The sequence below is a fragment of the Lolium perenne genome, chromosome 2, assembly GCF_019359855.2.
Source record: "Lolium perenne isolate Kyuss_39 chromosome 2, Kyuss_2.0, whole genome shotgun sequence".
NCBI classification, from domain to species: Eukaryota; Viridiplantae; Streptophyta; class Magnoliopsida; order Poales; family Poaceae; genus Lolium; species Lolium perenne.
In genome coordinates this window covers 190,654,168-190,669,675 of record NC_067245.2, presented here as the reverse complement: position 1 = coordinate 190,669,675, position 15,508 = coordinate 190,654,168, and the positions used below count along the sequence as shown (strand labels likewise).

General features: G+C 45.6%; 1 long non-coding RNA gene across 1 annotated transcript; it reads right to left on the bottom strand.

Annotated features, from left to right (window-relative positions):
- Positions 1-9,410: 9,410 nt before the first annotated feature.
- On the bottom strand, positions 9,411-9,911 carry LOC127310212 (uncharacterized). The gene is made up of 2 exons (XR_011751030.1): positions 9,582-9,911; positions 9,411-9,483 (listed from the first exon to the last, which is right to left on the bottom strand). It is a non-coding gene; the product is annotated as an uncharacterized lncRNA (long non-coding RNA).
- Between the last annotated feature and the right edge of the window lie 5,597 nt (positions 9,912-15,508).

The window sequence follows — 15,508 nt, the reverse complement described above, 5'->3', positions numbered from 1 at the left end:
TAACCAATTAAGGCCAGACCTTGGGTTTTCACCCTGAAAGGTAGGACTCTGCACTTCACTTGTGTTGTTGATACGTCTCCGACGTATCGATAATTTCTTATGTTCCATGCCACATTATTGATGTTATCTACATGTTTTATGCACACTTTATGTCATATTCGTGCATTTTCTGGAACTAACTGACATAGGCATCCCAAATGGGCCTGCCGAATATAGTACCCGGGGTTTATTGAAGGCCCACTACCCGAAGAATAAGAAGATTCGGGAGCCCAAGATGCGTTTAAGGAAGAAATAGAGTTGTAATAGGAAGTGTTGTTTGTAATCTGGCGGGACGAGTTAGAAACCGTCCCGGACTCTGTAAACTTGTATAGCACGAGTCCCTCGGCTTCACCTCATATATAAGGAGGAGTCGAGGGACAAAAGAGAGAATCGAATCATTGTCTGCAAACCCTAGTTTTCATAGTCGTCGAGTACTTTTCGGCTGAAACCTTCGAGATCTACTTGCCCTCTACTTCTAACTAAACCCTAGCCTATAATCCATAGGCATTGACAAGTTAATCCCTTGTCAATTGGCGCCGTCTGTGGGAATTAGAGGCGTAAGGAGCTGATCTCGATGGCACGCTCAAGATCTTCGACATCGTCAACCGCAAGCAACACAATGGATCGAGGTAAACAGATCGCTGCTGGTCTTGTCGATTTTGTACCTCACCCACCCTCCCGTTTGGATGCATATGCGTATCTGGCGGAGCCCATGGAGATGACGTTCGGAAGGTTCCACTTTCGCGTCGAGAAGGAAGGATCGTATCGTGTCGAAATTCCGATTTCGTCGGGATCATCAGTGGCCGATTCCGATTTTTCAAGCTATGCATCGTCAAACGAGTCAGGAGAAGAAGAAACCTCGGCGACACGCTACGTCAGTATCAGAGCAAGAGAGAAACTCGCCAAGATCTTCAACGACATATCGTTTGAGTCATCTGCGGACTCGTATATAAGCGATGGCTCAAGCGATGTCGACAATCATGACTTCATCGACAAATCTCTCACAGTGGGCAAGGTCTTCATCAATCTCAACGATGATGTCACCAAACCCAACATAGATCTGAGTACAAGGTATCATCAGATTTACGCCATTGAAGGTCAAGAGGAGACATCTGAGGCTTTCGACAGTTTGGGAAATCCATACGTCGATCCCTCCAATCTGCGACAAGGCTTGGGCAACAAATACGTCGGGCCAGAGCCGCGAGATAGAGTTCAACTTTCACAAGCAGCGTGGGACAGAGCTGCGAGAGCTATGAACGGCACAGAACCAATGGCTACCACAGCCACACCAGAAGAATTGCAAGCATATCAATATAGGCTCGCACGAGCTGCCAGGGAATTGGAAAAACAGACAGCTGAGTTGAACAGGAGAAAGGAGGCAGCTTACGCATCCGGCGGGAGAAGGGCAGATCTAAGTCGACAATCTAGAACTACGGGTGATAGCCATCGGGAGGCGCGGAACAGAGCAAGATCAAGGCTGCAACACATACCCGAGGCAGAAAGAGAACACTTGGTTCAAAACCTCGACATGTCCTTTATGTCGATAGATACAAGAGGAAACATCATCCCTAAGACACCAGAGGCTGGGTATATGGCGACACATGCTTTTATCCTTGCATCTAAACCACCTCCGGGTGACCCAAGGGAAACACTGTACAATATGGCGGTAGCAGGAGTTGGAGCTATGGGGACAGCGTTTATATCAACGCCTCCCGAAGGAGTGGCAAGGCAAAATAGTCCCTTAACGCAAGGGATCATCGGCAATCCCCAGAACTCAACGACGAAGATATGTGCGGCTTACCATGCTTCACGAGGAGAGTCCGAAAAACGCGAGTCCCCTCAGGATTCAAGTTACCCGATAATTTCAAGAAATTCGACGGCCTTCAAGATCCAGAGGATTGGCTAGTCGACTATCTGGAGACGGTGAAGCTGACAGGAGGAACTAGGGCAACAGCCATGCAAAGCATCCAGGTGCACCTGAGTGGTGCCGCACGATCATGGATAAAGAAACTCGCTCCAGGATCCATCGACAGCTGGGAAAGTTTCGAGGACGTGTTCGTCAAGAACTTCAGATCCACGTGCAAAAAACCCGCATCGTTAGAGGAGTTGAGAGCGTGTCGACAAAAGCCAGATGAGCCAATGAGAAAGTACATCCAGAGATGGAATATCATCAAAAACTCGGCAGAAAACATATCTGACGAGAGAGCAATAGATGCGTTTGTCGCAGGAGTCAGGCGTGGAGACTTTGTCGAGGATTTGGGAAGGACCAATCCAAGGACAGTATCCGCGTTAATGGAGATAGCAAATAAATGGGCAGATGGAGAAGACGCTGTCCACAACAAACGACACAGGTCGCCAGAGGAGGACCGTGGTCGAAACTATCAACCGAGGCGAAGATTTCCTCGGACGTACCAGAACTACGACGCCCCAGAACAAATTTCGGCAGGTTTTCGGACAAATACAGGAGGCAACAGAGATGATTACCAGAGAAGCAGTGAACAGCGAGGTGATAATAGGGATGATTCACGCAACAGGCAAAATAGTGGGCCGAGGTTTCCAAGACCTTTCGTGTCCCCGAGGAAATGCTGAACGGACCGTGCCGGATGCACTTCTTCCTCGACGACAACGGGAAAAGACGGTCGGGGCACTGCGGAAAGGCGTCGAAATTTTCAGGCAATGTTCGGATACGCGAGAAAATGCTCACGCTCGAGCAGCACGGAGAAACCCTCGGGAGCCTAGGAGCGAGATTCATCTACCGCCACCTCCCGCGATTACGAGAGGACAATCGACACCAGCTAAGAATAGCGGCAGCACTGCACCACCACCCTATGTTGATCCTAACTCCAACGGAGCGGTGTTGATGATTCGAAGGGAAGGCCGTCTAATAGAGCTCAAAAAGTAATCTCACGACGGTGTTTATGGCAGAAAATGCCTCCACCAACGATTGAGTACCTTAATTGGTCGGGACAAGATATCGGCTTCACAATAGCAGATCATCCGCAGCAAGTTCCTCGACCGGGGGCGATCAAGACTTATTCCAATGCCAGCAGTTATCGCAGGATTTGATGTCTCTCGAGTGTTCATAGACGGCGGCAGCAGCTTGAACCTCATGTATGCAGATACATTGAGGAAGATGAACATATCCTTAGCAAACTTGAAACCAACAGACACAAGATTCCACGGCATCACACCAGAGAAACCAAGTTATCCATTGGGAAAAATCAATCTCGATGTTCAATTTGGGACCCGAGAAAATTATAGAATCGAGAAGCTCGAATTTGAAGTCGTGGATTTTCCATCACAATACCACGCTCTGTTGGGACGACCAGCATATGCTAGATTTATGGCAGTACCACACTATACATACCTGTTGTGGAGGTTGCCCGGACCAAGAAGGACCAATCACGATCAAGGGAAGCTTTGCCTTAGCCGATAAGTGCGACAAGGATTTTCACGGGTTGGCGAAACTTTCGGGATGCAAGCCGAGTACTTGGCGTCAAAAAGCATGATTGATTACGACGTCTTGCCGGACGTTGGAAGGCCAAATAAAGAATCAACTTTCAACACGAGAGAAAAATTCTAAGGAGGTGCAGATTCACCCGACAGATCCAAAAAAGACGACATCTATCGCAAACGATATGGATATCGCATAGGAAAGCGCGCTCGTCAAGTTCCTCCGTGAGAACTGGAAAATCTTTGCATGGTGTCCAGCTGACATGCCAGGAGTACCCAGGGAACTTGCCGAGCACCACCTAAATTTGGATCCAACAGCAAAACCAATCAGACAACCTTTGCGGCGTTTTTCGGAACCAAACCGCAAAGCCATGCTTTCAGAGATAAATCGACTCGAAGAAGCTGGTTTTATCAGAGAAATATCTACAGAAGCCACATGGGTAGCTAACCCAGTGATGGTGCCGAAGAAAAACACGACAGTCCTTCGCATGTGCGTCGACTTTACGTGTCTCAATAAACATTGTCCTAAGGATCACTTTCCCTCCCAAGGATCGATCAAATTATCGACTCCACGGCAGGTTGCGAACGTCTTTCCTTCTTGGATGCATACTCTGGTTATAACCAGATCAGATTAAAAGAAGATGATGAAGCCAAGACAGCGTTTATTACACCTTACGGCGTGTTTTGCTACAAAACAATGCCCTTTGGTCTAAAAAATGCGGGAGCAACATATCAGAGGATGATGCAGAAGTGTTTAGCAACACAGATCGGGAAGAACGTGCAAGTATACATCGATGATGTCGTCATAACATCAAAAAAGGGGACAACGTTGATCGAGGATCTCAAAGAAACTTTTAACAACCTCGACAAATTCTGCCTCAAACTGAACCCGACGAAGTGTTCTTTTGGCGTCCCAGCAGGAGAACTTCTGGGGTTTCTAGTTTCGGCAAGAGATTGAAGCAAATCCCGACAAAATACAAGCCATAGTAACAATGAGAAAGCCAACAAAGTTGAAAGAAATACAGCAGCTAACTGGGCGAGTCGCAGCTTTGAGCAGGTTCGTCGCCAGGTTAGGAGAAAAAGCGTTACCATTTTATGCGCTGATAAAACAAGGAGATAAATTCCAGTGGAACGAAGAGGCCGACAGAGCTTTCAAGGATCTGAAGCGAAAAATCTCGACACCACCAATCCTGGTGGCTCCAAAGGAAAAGGAACCTCTCCTACTGTATATTGCAGCCACGCCCCAAGTGGTTAGCACAGTATTAGTTGTCGAAAGAGAGGAAGAAGGGAAAATCCATGGAGTGCAGCGGCCAGTATACTTCGTGAGCGAAGTCTTGTCACCTTCAAAACAAAGGTACCCTCAGTACCAAAAGCTAGCATATGGAGTGTTCACGACAGCACGAAAATTGCGCCACTATTTTTCGGCACACCCGATCATAGTGGTCAATGAAGCTCCCTTGACAAAGATCCTGAATAACCCAGAAGCTACGGGTCGTGTCTCCCTTTGGGGAATAGAACTTTCCCCTCGGGACATCACGTATGACAAAAGAAAAGCAATAAAGTCGCAAATACTTGCCGGACTTCATCGCAGAATGGATGGAGTTGCAAAATACGGGACCTCCAGATTTATCGAGAACTTGGACCATGAACTTTGATGGGTCCAAGAGACTAGAAGGAGCTGGCGCAGGAGTAGTACTCATATCACCTGAAGGCGACAAATTAAAGTACATCCTCCGGATGACGTTCCTTAACGCATCTAACAATGAAGCAGAATATGAGGCTCTCATACACGGGATGAAGATGGCAAAAGCCTGCGGAGCAACTCGATTAAAAATCTTTGGCGACTCACAGTTGGTGGCTCAGCAAGTTATGAACCAATGTGATGCAATCAATGATAGCATGATGGCATACAAGGAGGTGTACAACGAGCTTGAGAAGTTATTCGATGGATGCGAAGTAAATCATATTAGCAGGTTGAGCAACGACGAAGCCGACGTTCTTGCAAACATCGGGTCACAGTGCCTTCCAATCCCGCCAGGTGTATTCTGGGAAGAGATAACAGAGAGATCCACTAAGCCAACAAAGTCAAAAAAGAAGGAGAAGAAACCCTCGGGGGCTGCCAAGGAAAAGCAAGAGGACGAAGAAGAGGATCAGGACTTGGTCATGGTGATACAGATACCGTGGATGCAGCCGTACATATCATACATCATGAGGAAAGAAATACCTGATGATCCAGTTGAAGCAAGGCGAGTAATTCGACGCTCCAAAGCTTTTACGGTGGTCAAGGGAGAATTGTATAAGCGAAGTATTTCAGGCGTTTTGCAAAGGTGCGTTACACCCGAAGAAGGAAGAATAATCTGAAGGATGTACACGAAGGAATATGTGGCCACCACGCAAGTAGTCGAGCTATCGCAGCCAAGGTTTTCGGGCAGGATTCTCGGTTGACAGCAATCGAGGACGCCAAGGACATAGTAAGAACTTGCGACGCATGTCAAAGGTTCGCCGCAAAACCTCACTCTCCGACAGCAGAGCTAGCACCAATACCATTGTCTTGGCCCTTTGCTCAATGGGGACTTGATATGGTGGGTAAGTTACACAAATCCTGGCCAGGAGGAAAGGAGTACATGCTAGTAGCTGTCGATAAGTTTACAAAGTGGATAGAAGCGAAGCCGATAAATTCACCGAGATGGAGCATCCGCAGTAAAATTCGTAAAAGGCCTCGTCTTCAGATTTGGAGTGCCCCACAGCATCGTCACAGACAACGGCAGCAACTTCACATCCCATGAATTCAAAGATTATTGCGAAGAGGTGGGTATTAAGCTGAACTTTGCGTCAGTTGCACATCCTCAAACCAATGGGCAAGTCGAGAAAGCCAATGGCATCATCTGCAATGGTATCAAGAAGCGCTTGTTAGGACCACTGGAAAAAGCTCGACATACCTGGCCAGAAGAACTACCAAGCGTGTTGTGGAGCATCCGAACAACACCAAACACAGCAACGCAGGAAACTCCGTTTTTCCTGGTTCATGGAGCAGAAGCAGTACTACCAATCGAGATAGAGCACAACCCTCCACGTGTCGCTGAATATGATGAAGAAACGTCGAGAAGAGTGCTAGAAGACGACGTCGACGCACTTGATGAAGCCCGAGATGAAGTATTATCTCGGGTAACCAAATATCAACAGGACTTGAAGAATTACCACAGTCGACGTTTGCGGCCAAGATCTTTTCAGGTGGGAGACCTAGTTCTTCGGCTCACGCAAAAAAGTCATGAAAAACTCGAGTCACCATGGCTTGGCCCTTACATTGTCACGGAAGTAATTGGAGGAGGAGCATACAGAATAAAGGACAAAAAGACAGGGGTGGAGGAGCCAAACCCCTGGAACGTGGCGCAACTTAGGCGTTTTTACGCCTAGAGTCAAAATATAGTCTTTGTAAAGCTTCAATGTACTGAAACGCCCGCGAGTTTTCAGACGCACTCTTTTCCTTTTTCGGGGCACCGAGTGGGGCCGGAGAAGGTTTTTAATGAGGCGGGCTCGCGGTGCTGCAATATAATAAAGATAGTGACAATATAACTTTTCTTCTTTATCGACATGACCAAAGTCTTCGCTCCGACGAATTTCAATATAGTTCATCAACAAAAGGAAAAACTTGCCTTGGTATTCAAATACCTCGTGAGTCAACAAAAATACAAAATAGTACTCAATAAAAAGCTTGGGGGCTCATATTCGCCCTAAATATATAAATGCCTTGGTTCAAAACCTCGCAAGTATACAAATATAGTAAAGAGTCACCGAAACACTCGGGGGCTAAACAAACAGAGAAATATAATGATTGCTTTACAATATAGTCGTGGATTACAAAGGAAAAATATCTACAAGAAGAAACTAACTAGTCTTGATTCAATATGTCATCAAGAGTAACCCTGCTTTCCTCAGGAGCAGCACCAAGAAAATCGGCATAATGGCCATCGGCAAAAAAGTCGGCATCCATCCGAAGTAGGTCTTCAATCATCTCTTCGGCTATAGGCGTAACCTTCGTGTTAATCCTGTCAACACCAACTCTCCGACGTTTTACTTTTTGGTGAACCTTCTCGACAACCTGGGTAAGGTCAAGCTTCGAGTGGCAGATTTGGAGCATGATAAGAGCAAATGCGCGCCAGCTACTAGTTGAGCTTTGACAAAATCATGGATACTGCGAGCATCCTTGAACCTTTCCATCAATTCAGGAAGAGTTTTTGGTTGGACGTTCCGAGGAAACATGGAGTTGTAAACCATGGACAAGGTTTTGGTACAGAAGTCAAGGAAATCGCGAGTTTGAGAGGCGCGATCTTGAAATCTGACAATTTGGCGGGTCCTCTCTGGGGTAGCCCAAAACAACGAACCATGGTCCAGGGAAAGATTAACAAGGAGGGTTGTCCTAGCATTTACCCTCTCTTCCTCGGCAGCAGCATCAACAAAGGCACCTATCAAAACAAAGAAGTGGAAACCTCTAAGAAACAGTAGCATGAAGATAAAAAATATCAGCGGACGAAACAGGCATACCCGACATATCTGCACTGGCTTCATTCATTAATTCGAGCATGAAATTTTCTCGAGTAGTTGCCTTTTCAGCCTCGGAAGCAGCAACTTCCTTAGCAGCCACGGCTTCATGAGCTTGTTGAAGAGCAATTTTTTCGGCTTCAGATGACTTACGAGATTGCTCCATCATCACAAGTGTTTGCTTCTTCGCATACTGAAGTTGCTGCCGAAGTTCATCCAGTTCTTGCGACAAGGTATCGTCGACGGGTGCGATATCAGCAAAAGCTCTCCTCGCACGAGAAGAAGGCGATACATTGGAAGGAGCGGAAGTTGGAGTATAGTTATCAAATATCAACTGAAATTTAGACAAGACAACATCAAATGACAGATAGAGTTTTTCATTAATTTCTTGGAATCATTACAAGGGCACTACAGTAGAGCTAAAGAAATGAGTGTCGCCAAAACAACTACTTTGGCAACAAAAGCAAAAGAAACAGAAAAAGAAACAAGGAGGCATGCAACTAGACCTCCGGCCTCGAGGAGCTAGGAGTCGAAGCTGGCTTGATCCCCAGATACGCCAAGATCTTCTTAGTGTTGGGCTTGGCTGCCTTGATCAGCGACCTCCATCTCGAATGCTCTATCTGGCTGGTGTCGCCAACCTTCATCCAATCAAGCGTCTGTTGGCTGTCAGCAACCAGGGCAACAGTACTCTCGACAGCAACCTTCATATTCTCCTGACGCATCTTCAATCCCAGGTCTTCCGACGAATTGAAAAGCTTGGCAAGGGCAAGGAAAGTCGAAGGTTCCTCTTTCTTCGGGAAGAAGTAGGGGAACAACGCCGACAAACTTGCACTGGCATTGGCCACGCCTTCACGAATTTCGCGCCCATGGAACTCGAAGAGAAAGTGCATCAAGGAGAGGGTCATTGACGGGATTCTCCAGATCAAAATCTTGGTTTGTTTGGGCTGCCACACGAGACAAACCATTAGTCAAAAACCAAGAAACAGGAAGTACAATAGAAAGGGTTGATGATATTACTCAGCGTACGTCGACTTTGCGACTTGACGCTTGATGATCTCTTGTTCACGCACAGTTTGTGCAGTTTTCTGCTCATCTAAGGCAGATTCGGCATCTTTGAGCCTTCTCTGCAGCTCCTCGACACTAGCAGCTTTCACCTTGGCTTCATCAACCTCGGCCTTGGCTTTGCTAGCAGCAAGTTCAGCTTTCTTGCGAGCCGCCTCACTTTGCTCGAGTTTTTGAGCAAGTGCGTCGACACGTTCGTTGGCCTCTGAAAGTTTTTACGTCGAGATATGAAAAAGAAAGAAAAGAAAGATCAAAAAATAGCGACAAGCAACAGGAATAGAAAGTCAAAGAAAAATAGCAAGTATAAAAGTCGTTACCTTCGGCTCTGGCGGCATATTCACGGTACCCAACAAATTGGGACCCGATCCGAAGAAGCTCTTTGATCATTGGCTGTTCAAAGGTAAGTACATCAAAAGAAACGTCGGCATGAAAAAGAGAAAAGGTGTGAAAAAACAAAATAAGGAAAATATAGATGCCGACAAACTTACATCATCTAAGAGCAGAGTCGACGAACTGCCCAACTGAGGGGCAGGATCAACAATCTTTTCAACCCGTGCCCTTTTTGGTGAAGGGGCACGGGGGCTCGAAGGAGGAGTAGATGTATCAACATTTTGTTGAGGAGGCGACGATTCCTCCCCTTCAACTGGTTTTTCTGAAATAACTAAAGTATGTGACGTGCTCGTTCGAGCAGCCACATCTAAAGTTGGTGTTTCTTCATCATCACTGTGACAAAATAGTGGCAGCATAAAAAGCAAGGCAAAATAAAATTCTTCAAATAGAAAAGGAAAAGAGCAAGGAACCTACGAGCTGATGATACTCTCGATATATGGATCATAAGCTGCTTTTCGAGGAAAAGGAGCAGTTTCTTCGGGTTTCGAGGTCCCGGAATCTTCGGCATTGCTCCTTTTCCTTTTGCTCTTCGGAGAAACAGCAGGAGGAGGAGATTGTGCTGATGTTGTATCTTCAGAGGCAGCATCTTTCTCAGTAGATCCCGCAGATTTTCGAGAATCTGCGGGTTCATTCACAAAAGAGGGGGTCTCTGGTTGACATCATCGACAACGGCTCTTTCTTCGACCTCTCCATCCTCGGGAAGAGGAGGAAGGGAAGCCATAGTAGGATGATTCTACAAAGAAATAGTGACAAAAGAGAATAAGTGAGATACCACTTGCAAATAAGATACGAGGAACAGTTCAAAACAAGATAAAACTTCGAGAAGACAAAATACCTCGGGAAGAGGATTGGAAGCCTTTGTATGGTTCCACTCGACGGGAGGAGGGAATAGGATCCTTCTTGCCTAATCGAGAAATTCTTCGAACCAATTTTTCCAAGTCCTTTACAGAAAGATCCTTTGGAGATTCTGTTGGCGTCATTTTCACCAGAATACGTCCAAAGGGGATTTTTGCGAGCCTGAAGAGGCTGCACTCTAATCCTAAGGAAGTAGGCAGTAATTTGAACACCAGATAGCTCTTTGCCTCGAGTGTTTTGAAGATGACGGATACGAGCCATGAGCGCCTCTGTCGCTTTTTTCTCTTCTTCAGAAGCTTCGGCATCCCAGGAACGGCGACGCTGAATCCTGGCACTTCCGTCGAAAGGAACTATGTTGTGCTCCACAGAATTGGCGCTTTCTTCGTGGATGTAGAGCCATCTCTTGCGCCATCCTTGGACAGAGTCGGGAAACTTGACGTCGAAGTAATCGACATCAGTGCGGACACAGATAACAACGCCACCTATGTTATAGGTGACGTTGTGAGAGCCATTGCGGCGGAGGCAGAAAATACGCTTCCACAGAGCCCAATTAGGAGGGACTCCGAGGAAGCATTCGCAAAGGGTGATAAAAATAGAAATGTGGAGGATGGAATTGGGAGTCAGTTGGTGCAGCTGAATCCCATAAACAAAGAGAAGACCGCGGAGAAAATCATGAATTGGGGTAGAGAGGCCACGGATGAGATGATCAACAAAACTAACCCGATACTCCATTGGAGGCTTGGGGTAGCTTTCTTCGCTAGGAAAGCGGATGGCGTCCTCCTTCGTCATGAGGCCGAGCCTCTTCAGCGTGTTGATGTCTTGATTGGAGATTTTGGATCTCTCCCACTCAAAATCCTCGGCGGCCATCTTGGATTCCGGCGTGCTGTGGCGAGTCAGACGCGTGCGCGGTGGCATCAACGGCAGTGGGCAGAGCAATGTATGTGCGTACGGAAGATTGGAGAGAGTTGGGCGCAGGGGAAGTTTTGCGAAAAGGAACAGGTGAGCGGCGCAAGCGAGGGGATGAACGAAGGTTGAAGAAGGGTTTATATAAGATTCGGGTGAAGCAGTGTGCCGTTGGATGAAGAAATCGTGTGGAAAAGCGGAGGACGTGTGTCCACTACTTGCACGACGTGTCAACGTGGTGAAAGCAATGGACCCACAGGACAGAAAATTCACGACTACTTGTCAAGGATGAAGTAAATTTGATTAAGTGAAGAATGTCGACAAGGAAGTATTCAGAGATTGGCGACAGGATGAAATATTCAATACTTCGGGAGCCTTTGATCAAATACAAGTTTTTGCCCAAATGCTCGGGGGCTACTCCGACAAAAAGTAAAATTTCGAGTATGACAATATAGAAAATGTTGAGCCTACAACCAAGCACAAGTTCTTGGCTGTAGCCTCGGGGGCTACTCCCATCGGGAGCGCTGTTCGCGCACCCGAGAAATATAAAAATAAAGAGAGAAAAGAAGAAGAAGAGGAAAGAGTTCATATTGCGAAATAATGACAAAATAGCGACAAGGTGGAATAAAATGTTGAGCCTACAACCAAGCACAAGTTCTTGGCTGTAGCCTCGGGGGCTACTCCCATCGGGAACGCTGTTCGCGTGCCCGATGAAATTAACAAAGGAAAAATAGAAGAGCAAGAGAGTATATTTCGAGTTATAATTAACTCTACATATACTCCCATCGGGAGAACAATATAAGTCATATTTGACTCAATAAAATGTGCCATTCCAACAGCCGGAAAAGCACTCGACAATATATTCTCAGGACGCCAAAGTTGCGATCAATTTCTGAATGCCGCAAATTTGCGAAGGTAAGACCCCAGAATCCATTCTGCTGGGCGTGGCATCGCCAAAGACTGCGCTCTGCTACTTTTATCCGTATCAACAGATACGAAGAAAAATCCTAACGGACGCGTTAGGTACCCGATAAATTTGACTGGGACTCGACAGAATGGTAAGACCTTAAGCGGCACCTGTCGAAGTTTACAGGTATCCGAGATCATGTCCAGGGACGTGATTTTGAAGTAGGTTTTTGCGGATTGCCACTAGAGCAGTTAACTAGTACCTGATCCGTCAGATGAACTAGCCCCAATTACCAATATCCCTGTACAATATAGAATTTTATGAGAAGAAATATAGAAAGTTAAGGCTTTCGGGTAAAAATAAACAGTGGAGATTTTCCCTGACTTTACAATTCAAGCAAAATCTCGGGGGCTACTGACATAGGCATCCCAAATGGGCCTGCCGAATATAGTACCCGGGGTTTATTGAAGGCCCACTACCCGAAGAATAAGAAGATTCGGGAGCCCAAGATGCGTTTAAGGAAGAAATAGAGTTGTAATAGGAAGTGTTGTTTGTAATCTGGCGGGACGAGTTAGAAACCGTCCCGGACTCTGTAAACTTGTATAGCACGAGTCCCTCGGCTTCACCTCATATATAAGGGGGAGTCGAGGGACAAAAGAGAGAATCGAATCATTGTCTGCAAACCCTAGTTTTCATAGTCGTCGAGTACTTTTCGGCTGAAACCTTCGAGATCTACTTGCCCTCTACTTCTAACTAAACCCTAGCCTATAATCCATAGGCATTGACAAGTTAATCCCTTGTCACTAACCTATTAACAAGATGCCGAAGTGCCAGTTGCTGTTTTCTGCTGTTTTTGGTTTCAGAAATCCTAGTAACGAAATATTCTCGGAATTGGACGAAATCAACGCCCAGGGTCCTATTTTGCCACGAAGCTTCCAGAAGTCCGAAGGAGAGACGAAGAGGGGCCACGAGGGGGCCACACCCTAGGGCGGCGCCCCCCCCCCTTGGCCGCGCGGCCCTGTGGTGTGGGGCCCTCGTGCCGCCTCTTGACCTGCCCTTCCGCCTACAAATAGCCTCCGTCTCGAAACCCCCAGTACCGAGAGCCACGATACGGAAAACCTTACTGAGACGCCGTCACCGCCGATCCCATCTCGGGGGATCCAGGAGATCGCCTCCGGCACCCTGCCGGAGAGGGGATTCATCTCCCGGAGGACTCTACGCCGCCATGGTCGCCTCCGGTGTGATGTGTGAGTAGTCTACCCCTGGACTATGGGTCCATAGCAGTAGCTAGATGGTTGTCTTCTCCCCATTGTGCTATCATTGTCGGATCTTGTGAGCTGCCTAACATGATCAAGATCATCTATCTGTAATTCTATATGTTGCGTTTGTTGGGATCCGATGAATAGAGAATACTTGTTATGTTGATTATCAAAGTTATATCTATGTGTTGTTTATGATCTTGCATGCTCTCCGTTACTAGTAGATGCTCTGGCCAAGTAGATGCTTGTAACTCCAAGAGGGAGTATTTATGCTCGATAGTGGGTTCATGCCTGCATTGACACCTGGGACAGTGACAGAAAGTTCTAAGGTTGTGTTGTGCTGTTGCCACTAGGGATAAAACATTGATGCTATGTCTAAGGATGTAGTTGTTGATTAAATTACGCACCATACTTAATGCAATTGTCTGTTGCTTTGCAACTTAATACTGGAGGGGGTTCGGATGATAACCTGAAGGTAGACTTTTTAGGCATAGATGCATGCTGGATGGCGGTCTATGTACTTTGTCGTAATGCCCAATTAAATCTCACTATACTCATCATGATATGTATGTGCATGGTCATGCCCTCTTTATTTGTCAATTGCCCAACTGTAATTTGTTCACCCAATATGCTGTTTATCTTATGGGAGAGACACCTCTAGTGAACTGTGGACCCCGGTCCAATTCTCTATACTGAAATACAATCTACTGCAATACTTGTTCTACTGTTTTCTGCAAACAATCATCTTCCACACAATACGGTTAATCCTTTGTTACAGCAAGCCGGTGAGATTGACAACCTCACTGTTTCGTTGGGGCAAAGTACTTCGGTTGTGTTGTGCAGGTTCCACGTTGGCGCCGGAATCTCTGGTGTTGCGCCGCACTACATCCCGCCGCCATCAACCTTCAACGTGCTTCTTGACTCCTACTGGTTCGATTAAACCTTGGTTTCTTACTGAGGGAAACTTGCCGCTGTGCGCATCACACGTTCCTCTTGGGTTTCCCAACGGACGTGTCAACCACACGCATCAAGCAAATTTCTGGCGCCGTTGCCGGGGAGATCAAGACACGCTGCAAGGGGAGTCTCCACATCCCAATCTCTTTACTTTGTTTTTGTCTTGCTTAGTTTTATTTACTACTTTGTTTGCTGCACTAAATCAAAATACAAAAAAATTAGTTGCTAGTTTTACTTTATTTGCTATCTTGTTTGCTATATCAAAAACACAAAAAAATTAGTTACTTGTTTTACTTTACTTAATATCATGCATATTTTTATTTCACTAGTTTGGCATAATGGACAAGAATGAGCTTCTATTTCTATTTCCTGATTTAAAACATGGATTGTTTGATGCGAAAATTAAAAAACCTATGGAATCTTATTTGCATGCTGGTAGTAATATTAGTATGAACGCTTTGAACACCATTGTTGATAATAATATAGAAAGTTCTAAGCTTGGGGAAGCTGGTTTTCATGATCTTTTTATTCCCCCAAGCATTGAGGAGAAAATTTACTTTGATGATACTTTGCCTCCTATTTATGATAATGATATTGGACTTTTAGTACCGTCTGTTATGGAGGATAAATTTGATTATTATTACAATATGCCTCCTATATTTGATGATGAGAATAATAATGATAGCTACTTTGTTGAATTTGCTCTCACTACAACTAATAAAATTGATTATGCCTATGTGGAGAGTAATAATTTTATGCATGAGACTCATGATAAGAATGCTTTATGTGATAGTTATATTGTTGAGTTTGCTCATGATGCTACTGAAAGTTATTATGAGAGAGGAAAATATGGTTGTAGAAATTTTCATGTTACTAAAACACCTCTCTATGTGCTGAAATTTTTGAAACTACACTTGTTTTATCTTCCTGATCTTGTCACTTTGTTTTTCATGAATTTATTTGTGTACAAGATTCCTTTTCATAGGAAGCATGTTAGGCTTAAATTTGTTTTGAATTTGCCTCTTGATGCTCTCTTTTGCTTCAAATACTATTTCTTGCGAGTGCATCATTAAAACTGCTGAGCCCATCTTAATGGCTATAAAGAAAGAACTTCTTGGGAGATAACCCATGTGTTATTTTACCTACA